The 4,904-nt window shown below is 38.0% G+C and overlaps 1 pseudogene; it reads left to right on the top strand.

Annotated features, from left to right (window-relative positions):
- LOC146520278 (Ig heavy chain V region 6.96 pseudogene) lies at window positions 1-4,388 on the top strand (annotated as a pseudogene).
- Window positions 4,389-4,904: the final 516 nt, after the last annotated feature.

Below are 4,904 nucleotides of genomic sequence, written 5' to 3'. Positions count from 1 at the left end.
ATGACCTGTCCTCATTTTATGTTTTATTTTCTTATATTCTCAGTTTACTGGTTGGAAAGGAAAGAACATTTCTTTTTGCAAACACAAACATTTCTAGTCTCCTGTAAGAGTTGACATTTTCTTCTCCACATACACTACCAGTCAAAACTTTTAGCACACCCCAATGTTTCCAGTTTGTTAGTGAAAATTATGCAGTTTAATGTCTTATTGCACTCTGAAATGAAAGCATAGTACAAATAAGCAATTTTATTTATTATTTATTTCATAAGCAAATGAATGAATAAATAAATAAAAAAGTCATGGAATCAATTAATTGGCCAAAATGTATTCTAAACTTTTGACTCATCAAAGTAGCCACTTTTGGCAGATATAACAGCTGAAAATACCCGTGGCATTCTTTCTACAATAGAAATCAAATATTCTTCAGAGAGTTCTTCCCATATCTGTTGCAGAAGTTCCCATAAATGTTTGGCACTTGTAGGTTTCTTTGCTTTCACTCTTCTGTCCAGTTCATCCCAAACCAGCTTAATGGGGTTTAAGTCTGGAGACTGTGGTGGCCTCTCCATGTTTTCAAGCTTACTATCTTGTTCTTTTTTCGTTACGTCCCCCCCACCACCATGGTGGTGGCAAAGGCAGGAAGGAGACAGCAACACCGGACAACCACAATCAATGAAGGAGGAGGACAACAGGACAGTTAAGAATCAGGCAGGATTTATTGGAATCTATCAGAAAAAAGGTGGGGGAGGAGGACTGGGCGGTTGAGCCAAATCAAAGAAAGTAATAAAACAAAAAGAGGTCAAGAGCTCCCAGGGCCTAACTGAAACAAAAATGCAAAACAAAAGGCCTACCTAGCTGCTCGACAAAAGGTCAGTGAAAACATACAAAAGTGGCATCAACCGCATAACCTAGTGTGTCTAACAGTTTAAAACCTGCAACCAGTGTATAGGGTACCCCAGCTTACCTGTCCAGCCTCCCACCACACATAATACAAAGAAGCCTGTTCGCAAATGTTTGTCATAGCAGAAGCCAGCAGCCACCAGCTGGCCAGGGAGCTGCTCATTTGTAGTAATCCTCGGCGTGTGATTGGCCAACTGGGCCCAGACCAGTCAATGGACACATGCCAATCAACTTCGAACTGGCCAATAGGTGGAGGCTTGACACTTGAAAGATAAATAGAACACAAAAGCAAAGCCACACCTCTTGGCACGTAACACTGAGGTAGTTCTACCATAGGTTGGACTTGTGTTTTGGGTCATTATCTTGCTGTTAGCGTGCAGCATTTAAAGCTAGGAAGTACTGACCTTATTTTGAGTTTGATTCCATAAAAAGTGACAAAAACATTAGTGTCCGTTGTGCGTGGGAAGAAAACTTCTTTTTACAGCGAAAAAAGCCCTAAACTTCCAAGCAAGCACCAAGTGCACGACCACGTAATTGGAAACTCACAGAGTAACTCTCGGATTCTTCCACTGACCGCTGCGGCACACCTGCACCAGGGCAAACCTCCGCCTACGCTACTCCTGCTTTACAGATGAAAATAGAGCAACAGGACCGCTAGTCTTTGACTTTATTTATTTTCTGCTGTGTTTTACTTGCATCTATTTGAAAGAGTGAATGTAAACACACAAAAAAATATTTTATGTGCTGGAATGTGCAGAAAATAAGTTTAAATGTTAAACAAATTTTTTCCAGTCAGAGAATGTTGCATATAATTAAATTTTTGCTTGATGCGTAGTTAAAAGGTTAAAACTAATAAAACAAGTTTTAAAAAGAGACTTTTCCATTTGATTACATTTTGTATGATGGATTATGCAGAAAAAGTAGAATTGGGCTGAAAGATCTAACGCTTTATCACCTATTCAGGTTGTAAATCGTGTTTTTAAAAAGTAACTAAGTAATTAATTACTTTTCAAAATAATTAATCAGTAAAGTAACAGGATTACTTTTTTGGGGAAGTAAGCGGTAATTAGTTACTGATTACTTTTTTCAAGTAACTTGACCAACACTGCACGTGAAGTGGAATCCCCTCCCCGATGCATGCGAGTGTACACATAGGTAGATTGCACCATTTAGAGTTTAGTGTGAGTGAGGTCTGCAGTGAAATCACACAGGTGAGTAATTGGTGGCATCCTTGGGCACTCCTCCTGTAGGTTGCCTCCTCAAGTGGCCGGTCTCCACCATTTTGTTTAGTTATTCTTTTAACATGTTGTGATTGTTTTTAGGGTAGCATCGTGGTAGGGAGTCTGGTCATTTTGTTAATAAAGTGTTTTAATTATCTATTTTGCTGTCTCAACCCTGCTACCTTAGGTGCCTTTTTGATTTTATAATTCTATGTTTTTAGTAGTAGTTCTTAATAAATTTTGATTTGTAAACTTCCTTTGTCTCACCTCTGCCATTAATAACGAGTCTGTGGGCTTTAGTAGCCGGTGCAACACTTACATTGGCTAGAGAAGTCTTTCCTGGGGTGTAACACCCTCCCCCAGGTGACGTTGTCAACATCTTAGTTACCGTCCCCGGTTATTCCTCTATCGTGACACCACAATCTGGTGTTGTGTCGACAGGATATTTTCAGGCAGAGATCTGTTGCATGTTTTTGTTTTGTTTCGTTTTTGGGGGGTTCGGTTTGTCTGGTTATTGTAGTGCAGCGGCAAGACAGCAGCAGCGACAGCGTCAGAACGGACTTCTGGTTTTTATAAAGTGATATTTAAATACTCTGATTTATTATGGAGGAAGAGCTCACACAGCTACGAGACTTGGTAGCTCAGCTGCAAGCAGAAAATCGGTGGATGCGGCAAGAGCGAGGATCGGAGCTACCTGTCACCAGTGCTGCTGCTACAGGTTCATCCACCAATGGGAATTCTGCTGTTTCAGCTCCCGCGCCTGAGAGACTGATTTATATTCCTCGGGAGAGGAAGTGCCCATGGTTCAACGGTAAGACTGGTATAGGTATTGCCGAATGGGTGGAAGAGGTGCAGGCCTGTTTGAGGGTACGACATCTTTCAAACAGATGTTAAGTTGGACAGGTGAAAACTTAAATAACCTTTTATAGATATTTAACAGAATACTTACAAAAGATGTTTACATATGTTAGAAAAATTATCTTGAAAAAAGAAAAACTCCTGCAGTTCAGTGTCTTTGACAGATGTTTGGAAACGGACTGATAGAAAGATTTATACTAAACAGAACTCATTTTCATTTACTTTGTTTATACTTTACAGTAAAATGAACCATTATCATAAACACAGAAACTCTGATGCTTCACAAAAATCTGACAAAACCTAAAGGTGCCAGTAGATCAGCATTTAGAAAACATTAAACAAACAGACACACATGTATATTGTAGTTTTGAATTCCTGATTTCCTGGCTTCCAAAAACAAATGCTTAAACATGATGTACTTTTTGAAGGGAGTATAATTTTTATACTAACAAATAAATAAATAGCTTGGGGAGTCTTACTTGAAAACATTTGCTTAACAAGTAAAACATGTCAAATAATAATATAATAAAATGATCAGTACTACAAGTTACAGTGTGGTTCTGTATTTGAGGGAGGAGCTGATGCAAAACTGTGTTCTAGTTTATCTTTACATAAAACAGAGAGTAAATCATTGATGTACCCACTGTAGACTGAGCAGAGATAAATGGCTTTCATCATGATCAGACCTCATAGTTGGTTCACTTTTCTCATTCTTTTAGTGAACTGGGCTGGTAAGGATTATAGATTTACTGTTACTGATGAAAACACATGAAATGTCTGCATCATTGTATCTAATGAGCTGTTTTTTGGGTTTTTTTTGTAGGTACTGAGGGTCAAACACTGACTGAGTCTGAATCAGTGGTTAAAAAGCCTGGAGACTCCCACAGACTGACCTGTACATACTCAGGGTTCAGTAGCGATCACTGGAACGCTTGGATCAGACAGGCTGCTGGAAAAGGACTGGAATGGATATCTGCTATCAGTGATAGCAGTACCTACATCTACTACTCTCAGTCAGTCCAAGGCAGATTTACCATCTCCAGAGACAACAGCAGAAAGCAGGTGTATCTGCAGATGAACAGCTTGACAACTGAGGATTCAGCTGTTTATTATTGCGCTCGAGAGTCACAGTGACACAAGAGGAAGAAACGCTGTACAAAAACTCAAAAAAACAAAAATGAATAAATAAAAAAGCTCAATTTTATATTCTGCAGTTCACATTTACATATTATTAAACATACGCACACTGAAAGGAACAATAAATATTCCTTACCAGGAACGGTGAACCCTAAATATTGTATTCATGTATTTGTAAGTGTAAATGTTATAATTTGCTTTTTCTTTATGTTACATAACATAACAGCTTATGTTGTGTATTAAAGTGCATGCACCAGTGATTTGTTGCAACACATTTATATAATTTTATATAACATTTATATAATAACAGACACATTTATGGGGGGATTACTGACATTGGGGAAGTTAGCCAGAGCCTGGATATCATACTAAATTGTCTTTAACTCCTAACTGACTGAGGACCACAGTGATACAAGATGAGAAACTCTGTACAAAAAACTCAGCACGTCAAGTTAAAATCAGAAATTCTCATTTACAGAGGATATGAATAGGAAGTCATCCAAGGTAATCCAGCAAAACATTTACCCAAGCCATAGAAACATAACCATTACTTTACAACCCAAACCAATAAGAGGTGGTGGTATAAAACATGAAAGGGGATTAAATATCCAATATTCAGTCATAATTCAGTACATTGAATTCAACCCTTTTTATTGGTATGGTGAATGTTATTGCCTCAGTTTTTTGTTTGAAAGACACTTAAAGGCAAAAAAAAGAGAAAAGAAACAACCCAAAACTATATTATATATTCAGCCATTATCTGAATTTATATCTGTAACTATTACATGAACA

Source organism: Neolamprologus multifasciatus, chromosome 4 (genome assembly GCF_963576455.1).
Source record: "Neolamprologus multifasciatus chromosome 4, fNeoMul1.2, whole genome shotgun sequence".
NCBI classification, from domain to species: domain Eukaryota; kingdom Metazoa; phylum Chordata; class Actinopteri; order Cichliformes; family Cichlidae; genus Neolamprologus; species Neolamprologus multifasciatus.
This window is presented reverse-complemented; position numbering and strand designations above follow the sequence as displayed.